The sequence below is a fragment of the Maylandia zebra genome, linkage group LG7, assembly GCF_041146795.1.
Source record: "Maylandia zebra isolate NMK-2024a linkage group LG7, Mzebra_GT3a, whole genome shotgun sequence".
Classification (NCBI taxonomy): Eukaryota; Metazoa; Chordata; class Actinopteri; order Cichliformes; family Cichlidae; genus Maylandia; species Maylandia zebra.
In genome coordinates, this window is record NC_135173.1 from 63,255,978 (window position 1) to 63,271,714 (window position 15,737).

The 15,737-nt window shown below is 39.7% G+C and overlaps 1 protein-coding gene across 1 annotated transcript in view; it reads left to right on the forward strand.

The window, feature by feature from the left end:
• spon1b (spondin 1b) overlaps positions 1-15,737 on the forward strand; it is a 131,287-nt gene that overhangs the window by 80,468 nt on the left and 35,082 nt on the right. The window lies entirely within an intron of this gene.

Genomic DNA, 15,737 nt, shown 5'->3' on the forward strand with positions numbered 1-15,737 from the left:
TGGGCAGGTCAGGTGTTAATGGGAAGACCTGGTTAAAAATTGCACTACTGTGTTCAGTTATACACCGTTTTGTGATCATTGTTGTTGATATATTTGTGTGGGCTGAGATTTTACTTTCAAAGAAAACACAGTAATGATCAGACAGGCCCACATCAGACACAGTAACCTTTGAAATGCTCAGGCCTTTGGAGATCAGTAGGTCAAGAGTGTGTCCTCTATTATGTGTGGCCTCTGTTACATGCTGAGTCAGCCCAAAGTTGCCCAGAGTGTTACTCAGGTCTTTAGTCCCTTTGTCCTGAGGGTTGTCCACATGGATGTTAAAATCCCCAACAATAATTACACAGTCAAAATCAACACAGATCACAGACAGCAGTTCACTGAGGTCATTAAAAAAGTCTGTGCAGTATTTGGGAGGCCTGTAAACATTAAGAAACACAACTTTGGATGGGGCCTTCAGCTGTAAAGCCACATATTCAAAAGACTGAAAACTTCCAGGAGATAGCTGCTTACATTCATTAAATAAGACAGCAACCCCTCCTCCTCTCCTGCTCGCCCTGACCTCACTGATAAAACTGTAGTTAGGAGGGGTCGTCTCGATGAGAACAGCTCCACTGTTACTTTGGTCCAACCAAGTTTCAGTTAGAAACATAAAATCAAGGCTGTGCTCAGTGATTAAATCATTAATTAAAAATGTTTTCCCAGCTAGAGATCTAATGTTTAATAAAGCCAACTTAAGTGTTTTAGAGGTATTACTTGTCCCCTCGTGTTTGGGAGCAGTCTGTGGCACACAAGGTATGTTTACTATATTTAAAGATCTTTTAGAGTGTAGCTCTCTGTGTTTTGACCAGGCCACATGTCTCCTTCCGTCACCTGAAAGTACAGAAATTTTAAAACCTTCTAGTAAACAGGGTCCCAGCTTCTCCTGGGAAAAGTCATCACTGCCATAATCCTCACAGCCCGGACCCTTCACACATCACACATCAGACTGCGGAGACAGGGCATGAAGAGGAACTAAGGGGGGCGAGGCTGGGCAATGTGACTTCGATTGCTCTGTTGAGGGTGGGGCTCGATGGCGAACCTTTGGCCGCTCTGGTGGGGGGTTTATGGGGGACAAAAAGGGATTGGGACGGGGGGTAGATCTGAGCCCAGCATTGACCCGCTCCATCATCTCCTCAGTGAATTTCAGGTGTGGGGAGGAGGGAGAAAGGGAGGGGGAGGAGGGTGATGGCCTGTCAGGGGTTTGGGGGACTGGGGAAGGTCGTGGTCCCTTGTCCTGGTCGTTGGTGTTGTTGAGAGAGTTGGAGGCAAATAGGGACCCCTCTTCTTGCCTTAGATGTCTCTCCTTTCTGAGGCTCTTCCTCAGATGCCATGGATGTCTCTCCTTTCTGAGGCTCTTCCCGGGTGGGGGCAAATGGAGCTCCTCCTCAAGGTTTCTGCTGGGCTTTGTCTGTTCTTGGAGTACTGTTTGTTCCTCTTTATGAGATAACTCCTCGTTTATCTCAGCCTTGGCACCGGCCTGTCTCAGCTGGCTTTGTCCGAAAAAATATGTTAACGTTAACCTTAGTAAGGTTCCCAGTCCTACGTCAGGGCTGTGGTGTAACTGGAAAATATTGCCCACCCTCCAGCCAATCGTAGCAAGGCAACGATGCATGAGAACAAATACTAAATCCTGAACGCTTAAGCAAAAACTAGGCGTTAAAAAAATAGCAGCATGTTATCTTCCTTCTTTTATATAAAAAGGTTTCTTTCAGGTCAGTCAGGGCTTTCTTTTCCTTCAGTCTACCATAATACAGCACAAAATGAAACTGCCAGAGGCGCTTTCAAAATAATCACCTTAGCTGCCAGAAGCAAAGAACCAGTTCTCAGCTGAGCACATAATGACCTTTGCCTTCTTCCTAAATTACAGCTAAGGAAAGGTTCAAGATTGCAGTTTTGATCAATTATCTGTAGCCCACTATGCTAAAAGCAACATTTGTAAGCTTGAGAAAATGTCAGAACCTTTCTTTCCCCGGAATGCAGAAACAAAAGAGCCAATCAGTTGAGGTTTACTTGAAATGAGTGATTGCAACAATATGGCAAGAATTGGCAGTCACCACAGGGACCAAGAGGAACAGGGAAATGGACAAACAGTGTGCAGGAGAAGAGGAGAAGCCCCCTAATGGTACGAGACTCCCATTACACAAGACAAGGTACTAAATTACTCAGGTTAATAAGATGAAATTTTCTACCTCTTCTCGGCTACCCCTCCTCTTCTCTTCTCATCTCCAGTAGATCTTGATGATAATGATGTTTCAAATTTAAACCTGAGTGCCTAGTCTAAAAGCCTTTGAGGTGTCTTGGATGAGTGCTCGCAGCCTTGTATGGATAGAAGTCTTTAAAACGTCATTTCCAGATCCACTTCAAATGCAAATTCAAAAGGCTTCGTGCCAAAGCACCCCCATTTCTGCTACTGCAAGAACTCACTTTCAAACGTGCTTTCATGTCAGTCGACTTATTTTTATTGTAATGACAACATCTAATTTCTCATCTGAGCTTCAAAGTATTTTTCTCTTAATCTGTCATAACATGTTTTGATGTTTTCCTCTTTTTCCGTGGATCCGGTGATGAAAAACAAATTCCTTTCTGATTCAGTAGTCATCCATTTTCCCAAACTACCTCACAGTTAATGGCACGGCAAACACATAAACAAACGGCACAATAGGTGTGTTAGCACTTTAAAGTGGGATGATCTGTGGGTGTGCTTTCGCTCGCATTTTGCTCATGTAAATATAAAAGCTCGTGCATATGCCTTACCACGGAGCTCTGTAAATCATGCACGGCGTAAAAAAACCTCGCTCTTCAGCTGTTATTAATTGTAGCTGTTTGGTTGTTTGCGACAGAGAGATTTTCCAAGACAAAACTCAACATTGATCCACACTGACTAATGTGACAATGTTTCCTCAGGTGAACGTATCACATATTACACCTGACACGGGTTTGATGGATTACCAGGCCTCCGGGTTACAGGGAATGTGCACACCAACACACAAACAAACATAGACACACAAATAAAAACATTTTTGGCACTGAAACACTGAAACATCACACTGTTGTGATGCCGGTTTTGTTCTAAAATACCAAGCTACACCAGTAGGAAGCAACCACAGTTTAAATGTCATGAAAAGCTACAGTTTCAAATATTTTTAAAAAAAAATATTGCCTTTTTTCCTGTGCCCTTAATGGTTTGGAGAGGGCAGGCCCATGTGAAATCACTTTGGCTGCAGTCAACAAAATCCTGGCTGCAATCCTACCTGCTCCTAAAACAATCAATTAGTCTGCCAAAGTGTGTGAAGTGACTCTACCTGCCAGCCTTTTTAGCCTCAGTAGATTGTAAAAAGACATCTTGGACAGTACAAAAGACTGACACAGCTAGTCTCATGCTGGTTTGTGGATGAGCATTTTGAAGCCTCTGTGCTGTAGCTTTTGCCACTTTTATGTAATTAGAAAAAATTCAGAACAGATTAAAATTAACAAGCTACATCCATAAACTGCACCAGCTAACAAGATACCTTAATTTCATTCATAGAATCTGGAGCTTAAACTCATTTGTAGGACAGTACCTCATAGCAAACCATGTTAATTTTCACGTATTTCTAATAAAAATGCTCCAGAGTGCTCCAAAGGCAGTACTGGTGAATAATGGAGACTGGACTTGATTGTCTGACCAGTAAGAACTTGGTCTGGAAAGCATAACAATTATTGTTTTTAAATATTTGCCTATTCTAGAAAAATTCAATTTTTAAAAAGTTCCTTGGGTTGACATCAGTACTTGAAGGATATAGTAATGGAGCACACAGGCCTCTAAAACTACACATTATGGATGCCGTGAAGACAGACATGGGAAGTCATGCTTTTCTGAGAGAGATAAAGGAGATGCTCACTGACTTAGGGCCCCTGTCAGGGTTCACCACTGCCCAACCAGAGGTGATTTGCACTGAGTGAATTCTAGATCTGGTCACACATCACTGCAACTAAAGTATACTTAAAACTGTCACAAATTTACAAATAAAAAAATTGGTTTCTAAGTAGTTTGCATGGCAAATGGATAAATTATACAGAGCCATTTTACTTCACTCAGCTGTGCTTTCAACTCTTTACTCTTGCCTTCCAGTTTTGAAATAAGTTGCGATGTCAGCTCTTATAGGACGAATGCGACATACAGCCTGAACAGGTCGCCAGTCTATTACAGGGCTGACAGAACCCGGAGTATTCGGAGAGAACCCACACAAGGATTAGAAAGTAAGGGACAATCTTAGGTGACTTTGCTTTACCAGCAGCTGCTCAGCTAATGCACGATTCCACTGTTCCTGTTAGTAGAGGGTCTGCAAACAGAAAAAGGCTTAAAAGATATTTAGTTCCCAGGTGACTTCTCAAGTTGAGTAGCACCCAGACATGTTTGGTCTAAAAGCAGCTAGCGTGTCTCTAATATGGTTCTCTGGGTCAACCTTGTGACTGTAAGTGGAAAGAAAATGGGGTTTTTCTGACAAAGGAGATTGCTTAACTAATTCAGTGCATTTGTTCTACTCTACTCTGTCAAACCATCTCTAGATTACATGTGACACTACATTCAGCACTAGGTTTTAATATCATTGGTAAGGCTTCCGACTGGGGGCCAGCCCGCATTAAGCATTGTTTTCACAGCTGGAACTGTGTTGCAGAGTTTACCGGAACAGCCCATTTATCAGCTCTTTCAGGGCCGTCTCTTTGATTACAATGTGGGACCCACTGATCTCATGAGGTTATGTTATAATTTGCAAAATGGTTATTAACTGTGGAGCTGTGAGATCGAAACAAGGAAACCAAAGTGGAGGGAACTGAGATAGTTGCTGTTTTGCTGTTTGTTGTGCCAACCCTATATGCTGATGTATCTGGAAGAGTTTTTGAGTCTGTTCTAGCTTCTGACAGGATGTTGGGTTTTCAAAAGATGATCTTTGTTCTGAGTTAACAGGAAGTTTTGTATTCATCTCAGAGAAGGCTATTCCTGAGATCCAAACATGCCCAAAGTAAGCTACTAGTGTTTTTAAATTAAAAGAAGTAACAAGGATGGAACTAACAACTTTAACTGGATCAGAAAACTGATTCAGAGGCCTAGTCGTCAAATAATCTTGTGGTTGATAGTTCTGGTCCCAATCTACTATCCTTGCTAGGACCTTTTCCTCTTCAATGTGACAAATCTCTGTCCCCTGAGATTTTTTTCCAGGCTTCAGTAAACCAGCTAGTGCGCTGTGCCAAAGCTGTAATTTGCCTGGTCAACCACCCCCTTCCCCTTGCTCTTCTTCTTCAACCTTTCTTGTGGATACTCAGTGTTATCGGTTATTGCCTCAGATTTTAGATTTTGTGGCTTTAAAAACAGTGGGTGTGGTTTTTGCTGTCACAGCAGATCCAACGCCTATAAATCCTAAACCATGGGGAATTCTTTCTCTGTACTAACACCAGGATTTTAATTGGCAGCGTCAAATAAAACAGTGTGTTTTAATGTGCTGACATTACAACATTTGCCAGTAGCATCATTACAATTAGAAACAGTCGTAAAGTCTCACTTCTAATGTGGTTTCTATTGCTCCATTACTTTGATTTTGAACGCTGACATCCAATATGTGTGTTTTATGTGAAGTATTAAAATTTAACTCAAATTCCTGTAATATGAGTTATGGTGGGTTTTACATGTACACGGAAATGAACAAACTTTCCAGAAGCAAAATTAAAATGAGAAACATTTAAAGCACAAAACATTTCACTGTCACAGTCCATCAGTTGTCTTGGGGAAAAAAACACATTATATGATTGATTTGGAACTAGTGAGTCTTCAGGGGAAAGGAGATATTGGCTTTGTTTATTTGAAATCTGTTCTTGGTTTTGCTGTAGGGGAACACTGGTTGCTATATTGTATAGTACAATTACAGCACCTAGCTTGAGGGACAAGTAAATTACAATGTAATTGGACAGATGATGTGAAATGCCCCATGGCTTTATATCGACGTCGCAGATGGTTGATAAATAACCTCCCGAGCTGAGATACTGTGTGTGTATGCAAGATAATATCTGAGAAATGACTGAAGATATTTCCTGTAAGATGATGAGAATTGTTGTTTCTAAAAGGTTAGATTGTTTCATCGTGCACTCACCTTTGCCTAAAACCAAAATGGGTTTCCTGAGTGCGGTTTTGTGCAGCATGTGCATGTGAGAAGAGGATGTGTGTTTGTGTGTGTGTGTGTTCCCACACTTTGACCTAAGCTGGGAATTTTATCCGACTGAGTTACAGTTCCACAGCCCCTATGCAATTGTAATTGCATTAGTGCAGTGTTGATTTTTTATTAGACACCTTTTCCCAGAGTCCCCAGGCTCATTTTCCTTTATTAGACCAAGTTTGGAAAGACAATACAGAGCCTCTTGTCGCAGAGTCCCTGCAGACAAAACTTCATTCCAAACTGAGCTGAGTGATAAGTGGGCAGAACTGAGATCACTGAGGGGATTTGGGAAGGAATGCTGCAGGCTGCCTGTGTGTCTGCCTCTGTCCTGTGCACACGAGTATGTTTCAATCTAGCTGACAAACAAAATGTACTCGAAAAGCTGTAAGTGTTACACTTATTATTATAATACTTGAATAATCTATTGGTTATCCCATCGATTAATCGAGTAATCGCATAAGAAATTCTTATTCTTAATAATTATTGTGTTATTAATGGGCAATAATAAATATTCAAAAGAGAAAAGAAACAAAAATTACAGTGCTTTAAAGTTTAACAACTGCAAATAACTCAATCCTTTGATTGTTTTTACATGCTACATTCAAATAAATGTTTTTAAGAAAACATTTTCTTAAATGCAAAAATATATAAATAATCTCAAGTACAATGAAACTCAAGTAAAGTACAGATACCTAAAATCAATTCTACTCAAGTACTGAAGTGTTTGTACTTCTGCAGCTCTGTTTTTAGTCGTGAATGTGGGTGAAATGCTCACGTTTACATCGTTTAATACATCGGCGCGGTACAGAGCCATGTGTTAAATGAAGCATCGCAGCAAAGAATTTGTGTCCAGAATTGTTTATTATCGAATTCTTTGAATTGCTCAATGAAACGTTGCAGCTCTAGTTACAATGCAATGTTCCCCTCGTGCACGTTAATCCCCTCTGCTAATTCGTGTTTTGATCAAGTTAGAAAAGATGGATATTTAATGCTACGCTTGACTGGATCCATTTTTGGGTGCTGGGCAGCTTAAATGTAGGAGCATCAAAGTTTACTTTACACATTGGAAATGGATGTTTTAGTGATAACGTTTGATCGGATAATTAAAAGTGATGATGTTCACAGGGAATAACTCTAAGTTCAGTTTGTGCAGGTTAAAATGAATGAGCTCTTACTTATTTTTGTTTATGTATTTATTTTAAATAAACTGCTACAAGCTACTCTTTCTAGAGTACGCCCTCTTCCTCCATCAATGCGTTTCCCAATAATTGCCACTTACGTACTGAACTACTAACTGATTTGCTGAGATGAGGGTTGTCCCACCTGTCCCTAAAAAGTTATCAAACTATTAAAAGTAGGAAGGATGTTAACCAGTCGTGTTGTTGTGCTGGGAATAAAACCTTTAGAACTGCTATTTTGTGACTTTTGACGTTATTTTTACCAGGCTTGACTGGTGATCCTGTAAAAGAAGTTGTGTCCCATTGGATAGTGTAACAGAATATATAATTCCCTCCCAGTTGAGAGACTGTCTTGCAGATAACTCGCTGGTGGTGTATCAAAGATGGTTGATAAGTGACAGGACACATATTGCCAAGGATCATTATTTTATGTTACTACGTTATCACTCAAACAATGTGTAATATCGCCATGGCAACTAGAGCCTATATATGGGGAGGGTGGCTATATCGGTCAATATTAGCCATTTACCAATATCCTGGACTAATTCATGTGTCTAAAGAAAAAAAAAAATAAAAATTATATTGGATTTTTAAATCACAAAGTATCTTTATTGATTCCAGTCTTAAAAATCCTACTCGAAACACTTTGGTTATTGTGTTATTTAAGTCTAGGATCCTTCTGTATCTTTGTTTCTTCACCTTTCGTAATTTTTTTTGTAGTTTAGTTTTTGTTTTTGTAGGATTGATTTGGCATTTTTAAATTACCAACTAATATCACTGGCTGTTTTTTTTCAGACCCAACTGGTTCAATCTGCATTATCCAAATATTTACATGACCTGATTTCAGCTGAACACCTGGTAGATGTACCAGTTGTATGTTGTCTGAACAATACAAAAATAAACATATATTGACAACAAAATGAGAGCAGATGCTGGGCTGAAAACAAGCAGACGACAAAAAGAAAAAGATGAACGGGTTGCACATCAACGGGGCTCCAGTTCTACCTTTTTATTGCACCACAAATATGAAAATTCAAGCACAGCTGCTCTCCACCAGTTTACTCAGCTGGTGTTGTCACTGTCAATGGACCCATAATCACAGTATCCAAAGAGGCAAATTTGTGTAGCCAAAACTCAGAAAGGACTAACAAAGTGTAAAAAAAAAAAAAAAAAAAAAGTAATCCCCTAAAGGACATGGACTTTTGTTTCTGCCCCACGTGCCCCAGAATGTGGACTTTTGTAGCTTTTTGTTGTCTTGGAAATCAGTGCTGAAGGATTACTGTGTCTGTGAGAAAATTACACTAAATATCAATAAAATATAATCAAAATATGACCCCAAGTTCCTGCCCAACTGTCTGTGAGTTGATTGGTTATGTATTTTGGTTCAAGCATTGTTTTTAGCTGTAAAAGGCAGCTGATCATTACATATATACGTAGTGGAGCATTTTGCAATCCCACCTAGTTTTGGTGGAGCTGTGGACAGGTAGACAGGAACGTGACTCCAGATAATAGCTACGGTACTGCAACTGTTTTCTTGCAGAAAGCAGACACAACCCTAACCTGAGATTATTTTAAGATGCTTTACATACATGCTTTAACTTCAACCTAACCTTCTCAGAGACATTTCTTCAGCAAACACTACCCAGCTCATTGACTCCTCCCCCTCCTTCCGAGCCCAGAAGACTTGTCTGACATACGTCTCATTTCTTCTCTCATGTTGGAGAATGAGATGAAATTCCTGGTTGGATTCATTTCTTTCCTATACTTGTATTGTATAACATTTTCTCTTAATAAATGAAATTGTCTTTTTAAAAACTGCATTTTTTATTTACTTACTTTCTGAACAATGTGACAAATATGCCAAAAAACAGGACAAACACTTTTTCACTGCAATATTAAAATGACTTTTTGCTATCTGAGAGTAGTGTGTGTACCTGAAGTGAATGCACTGATCGTAGTCATTTCATAATCCAAAATAATAATAAAAAAAAAAAAAAAGGTTGCATTTGCATTTTGATACAACAGTACAGGAGTACAACAAAATTGCTTGCTGGTTAAATATGTATTGATTTATAAAATTAAGCTGAATTTAAGTCTTTGTTAAAGACTGAAAAAGTCTTATAAAAGTTTGTGTCTTCTTTTGATGCTGATGATTATATGTGGCTGTAAAATGTAATGTAAAAACGATGCATTGGCAGACCAATGCTTAAAATCAAAACTTGAAACTCCTTTCTGAGAAACGGTTAAAAGGTCATAAACACACCCGACACTGGATGAGCAAAGATTGCGGCATCTCTCCCTGTGCATCAGCTTTTTAGTAAGTGATCAAATCTTCACACTTGACTGGCATAACTGATTAAGACCTTACAGCCTTCATCAGCGTATAGGCTGAAGGTTGAAGTTCTGCTATGTCAACAAGTCTGTGAACATTTATGAACCTCCTTGGCCATTGAGCTATTGTGATGCAAGCTGCAGAAACCATTCTGGACAATCGTGGGATGATTTTCTTAATTATTATACTGCAAAAACATTTCAACCCCTGGCTATTTCCTGTTTTATTTATTGATGGCTGAACTGACTTTAAAAGCTTTTTTTGCCCTAATGGGAAACATTAGTTCTCGACTTCTGCCTTCATCATTCAGTTTTTAATTTGGTAAAAATATGCAACACACCGGCTCGTCGGGTGCGCTTCCATCTCTGCTTTTATATTTATCCATTTTGTCGGCATCGCTCTAGATCTCCGTCGCTGTCTCTTGCTTTTACCCTGTCACCATTTTCCCATCCATCAGTCTGATTGTCCAGATATAGACGTTATATTTGCTGTCACAGCTCAGATGCCGCATGGACAGCAGTGAGTCACAGCACTATTTTCCTCAAGCTGCTCGCCTCGGCTCCGTGTGCCCGAGAGTTTGCCAGCAGTGTCACTCACTAATCTTTGTAATTTTGCTGTAATATGTGTCCTGGGCCTCAGCTTTTTCTTCACTGCTGTGACACCTGCTGCTGTACAGTCTGACAGAACACGAATGACATTGAGTCTCTGACAGAGCAGCGCTCACCCAACAGTGGGTTCTCAGTTCAACACTTTGCACACATGAGTAAATGTGCATCTATGTGGAAGACATTAAAAAATGTTGTGATGTTGATTAGGCGAAAAGAAGAAATGTATTGTAATAAAACTATTATAGTTCTCTGCATGTATGTTTTTAGCCAACCTGTATGTGTGTGGACGTCTAATACTGTGTTACCCTGGCACTTCAGTACAGTAGCCCATTCAACTCTCATTTTAAGTGGTAAAATTAGCCACCCTAGCAGCTTAACAGAGCAAGACTCTAATTCATTTACAAAAGGCTGTGGCAGAGAAGATTCATTCACCTGCTAACTGTTTACTTCCCAAAGGCGTCTCTTCTACCTTTCTGTTGCCTGCATTACTAATGAAAAGACTGTAGGAGGGAGCTTTCATCAGCCAAAGTGTAACAATAGTTAGTTTCTGGATAGCTTTAATTGAATTTAACTTAAAGTTAGATTAAGTTAGAGTCTAGACAAACCAGCAAGCGGTTTTGTCTTCAGCCCTGACTTTACACAGAGAGAGAGAACCGACCTGTACTTTTATACCAGTGACATTTGTTAAAACTATCGCCATGAACACTCTGAGGTCATCGTAGGTAATAAACCAAACTCTTACCCTGTCCTAACGCTATTTGTTTTTACCCGAACTCTACTTTTTTGGGGGGGAGAGAGGAAATAATAAAATAGTTTTTGATGGATTTCAGTTAGAATTATTATTTTCTTTGTTCTGCAGTGCTAAGACTTGAAAGAAGAATTTAATAAAAACAAAAATGAAATATTCTGGTGGCCTAAGGTGAGAGTTGGGGTTATCACCAGTGATGACTTAGGTATGTCATGAGGTTGACAGTTTTGAGATGTCTGGTGAATTATTGGTTTAAATGCATGAAATCCAGCTGAGACTGGATTCATCGATTTCCAGTATTGTAGTTGATATGTAAGACCTATTATAACTCAATAGCCTGCGCTTTACTTTAGGATTAGTGGGGTTAGTAAAATAGGATAGTAAACTTTGATTAAAATGGAATCTTTCTTAACTTTTCTCCCCATAAAGATAAGTTTTGACCTCCTCCCCTTTAGTCTTAATGGTGAGCTTTGACACCTCGGTATATATGACCATTTAATGACCCCCTCATTCCAAGAGAAGCCCTTGTAAGCTATATAAGCAGAGGTCAACCTCACTAACACCCGGTTATTTTGTTCAGGAATCAGGCCAGAAATATGACTGAACCATTCAATTCAGAAAACAGAAACAAGGGTTACCCAAGTAGGTGTCCAAGGCAGACAAGTTAAATATTAAAGAGAAAAACATTGATTTCTTACAGTGAACAACTCAACATATTTACTTAAGCATTTAACTAAACTTGAATACAGTGTGTTGGAGTACAGTTTCCACTGGGTCTGTAGTGTACACCGGTCAATCATCACCATAAAACCACCTTCCTTCTATTGCGGAGGTCCCTCTCATTTAGCCAAAGCAGCTACATGCTGACATGTTGAGATATGGGGGTGTTCCATCATAATTTGGTCCTTGTCAGAGTTGCCCAGATCCTCATGTTTGTCCATTTTTTTGGGCTTCTGTCACATCAGCTTCAAGAACTGACTTTTCGCTTGCTGTCTAATGTAATTCACCTGTTGACAGATGCCATTGCAACAAGATAATCAGTGTTAGTCACTTCACCTGTCAGCGGCCTAATCTTTCGGCTGTTTAGTTCATCACCAGCCACCTTGCTCCTTGTTTCTCACTTATCCTAATTCCTGTTTGTTCCTGCTGCCTGCTTTTGAATTTTCTCCTTCCAAAAATTAGATGACAACTAAATTGCAGTCTCATATCTGTACATGCCATAGGTATGTACCTAGAATCAGATGGCGATCAGCCTAGTTTAACTGTGCAGAGAATTGATTCATTGTGTCTCAAGTCCTCAATAAACTACTCCCTGAGATGCTGTTTTACAATAGCAAAATCCATCTTTTATGATCATGGCACGGTCAAGATCACCAAAAATTTAGGCTAGTGACAAATTTCAAATAAAACAAAGCAGTCTTTACTTTAACCTGCCCCCAAATAGCTTATGCTATTGTTTTTAAAAGGCTTCCCAAACCTGAGGAAATGTAATATAGAATAAAACAAGCATGGAGGGAGTAGTTATTATGCTAGGGAAGTGTGATGAAGGTAAGGTCATTTTAATCAAACTAAATGTATGTGTGCATCTCTTTTTAAGCTCTATCCTGTCCGTAGCCTCTCAGATTGTCATTTTCTTCCACCATTAAATTCAGTCTTCTCATTTCCTGCCTTGCTCTTTTTAAAATCTCTCTCCTTTCATCCTCCTTGTCTCACTTCACGAATGCTTGTCGTTTTTCTTCTTCCTCCTCCAGAATCTTTCCCTCCTGTTTTCTGTCCTTACCCAACAAGCGTCTCTAAATCCGTGTCCTTCTGTTCTCCTGTTTCTCTTCTCCTCGAAAACATTCGTGAAAATGTAATGTGCATTTAAACATTACTAAATCACAGTCATTTTGTGCCATTACGATAATTGCCATAAACAAACAAGACCATTACAGGAAGATTTGCATCTCCTATGAGCCTCCACAAAGCATTTTGCATTATGCGATATTGGCTGAGGTATGCCATAAAATGTGCGGGAGTGTTTCACAAGAACAGGGTGCTGTTTCTTTTAGCCTAAATTGAACCAAAACATTCAGAGTGTCTGGTAATGGCAGATGGTGAAAGAACGACAGAGAAAATTGCCTTCATCATGTTTATCCTGAGAATGTGTTTCTTGAAAGTATAAATTGTGTAATTACTGAGTTTCTCATGTTTAAACAAGAAAGATGAAACATAGACAAATGTTTAGTCATGTTTAGTTTATTCATATTAGGAACTAGTAGCCTATTATCTGTCATTTGAACAGAAAAAAAGTACATAATGTACATAATCTTTCACCCACTTTCTCCTTGGTGTGAAAACCTATGTAAACAGCACCAGTGTTGAATACCTCAACCTTTCCACAGACGACTTTGTTGTCTCCTAAAGCCTGGACTGAATTATTACATTACATGTAATGTTGAAATTTTGACAACTTGTTGGGCATAAGAAGTCTGCAAAACTATATGAAAAGATGCTGAAACTGCTTTTCAAAATGAGCCACATGCAATTTTCTTTCCTTCTTTGCTGGACAATTTTGACCCATTACCATCTGAGGCAGCTGGATTCTTTATGCGATTCACAAGATCACGAGAATCCCTCTTGCCAGGTCAGCGAGCCCTGTGTCATTTCCATTTAGTCCAAGCTGCTGATGTCTCAGAGATGCACACGAAGTGCAAAAGTGTGACCGGTCTCACTCAACACACATCATGTTTGAACCAAAAACCCAATCTTTTGAAAAACTTAACCAACGACTTTTTGTATGCATGGATAAATAACTAGTAAAAAGTCTTATAAATGTCTGGCTTACCTTTAAAATAACCTTACATATGTATAAATGTTCTACACAGTATTTATTAACTTTTATAATAAAAGAGATATAATAATCTTCTACAAACTGATTTGTAACCAGTCAGCAACTCAAATAAACTGTCATTTTATCAGTAAGAATACGTTTTAGTTGTTCTCTCCCTTCAAATCTTCTGTAAACGTTGGTCTGCTTGCAAACTGACACTAACTTTTGTCTATAACTTGTCCCTAATCATCCAAAACTAAATGGCCCTAAATGTTGGTAATTAAATGTGTTAATGTTTTTCCAGTTCTCTGTACTTGGCACCCGAACACACCATGTTTTTTTGGCAATAGTGAGACGGCTTGGTCACCCTGAACTCATCAAATGTGGATCCTTGTAAAGTACTCCTTGGCTTGTGGTGTGTAAACCCAAACACAGCTAAACAGAGCGAACACAAATTAAAGGGCAATACTCAAAGCACCCAAACGCTGTGGCTTTCTCTATTGCCACCCAGTCGGCTTCCAAATCCAGACTTTATCAGGCTGTTAAAAAAGAGTTATCTGTGTCCAGTTTTGCCATTGCCATCGTATCAAGGCTCTAATGGAAGCCTTTTTGCATATCTCTGTGCTACCAGTTGATGGGGACACTGCAGTTTTGTTTTAGACTCTGTGATGAGGATTTGTTGGATTTTCCTAAACCATCCTCTGTCAGTGTGAGAGCAGTAGCTAAAGTTAAACTAAAATGACACTGAAAAGTGAAATGAGTCATTGCTCTGTGTCTCATTAAAGCAACAGAGAAAAAATGTATTCAGTGACACACCAAGCTGCTGTAGCATGGATCATTTCCTATCTTATATGACTTTGGAAGAAAGCGCCACATAAACGAGGAGAGCTTGTGTATTAATATGCTGATGGATGATAAAATCAAAGCATTCTGTTGTCTATTATACAATCAAGATACTTTTTTTTTTGTCATCATGACAAAATTGTTTTTCTCCTAAGCTTTTGTTTTTAATTGAACTTTGTGGAGCTGCTGTGGATTCGTGAAAGAAACACAAAAAGCAGATTTGCTTCAAGTGAAAATATGAAAAAAACGCATATATTATTGCTGTCTCTGTGGATGACGCCCTTCCTGTGTTGTTATCCGTTCATGGCTCATGTGTCCTTCTATTTATGAGTCTGTCTCTTTTGAGTCCATCATGGCAGCTTTTGGAGATGGCACTGCATTTCCGCTCCTCTGGCTCTTTGTAGTCATATAAATATCTGCGCGTGTGTGTGTGTGTGTGTGTGTGTATGTGTGTGTGTGTGTGTGTGTGTGTGTGTGTGTGTATGTGTGTGTATGTGTGTGTGTGTGTGTGTGTGTGTGTGTGTGTGTGTGTGTGTGTGTGAGGGAGAGGAGGTTGGTGGGGTCTGAAGCCAAAGAAGTCACAGAGCCCCGGGCGACTCTCAAGAGAAGATGGACACTTGCTTCTACACCAGTTTTCCTCCATGTACATACACATGCAAACACCCGCACACCCAACAACCAACCGACCAAGATACACGCGCACACGCACGCACGCACGCGCACACACACACACACACACACACACACACACACACACACCTGAATCAGTTTGGGATATGCCAAAACAAAAAAAAATCCCTTTTTCTGGTTGACTGAAGGTTCTACAGTCGCCTTGAAAGCCTCCTCTCTTCCTCTCTTCCCTGGGGCAGTGAGGAGAAAACAAGAGTGTGTGTGTTACTGCGTGCGCGCGTGTGTGTGTGTGTGTGTGTGTCGGTGTGTGTCTGTGTGTGTTTGTCTTTTAAGGAGAAAGAGACAAAAGATGGAGGTGG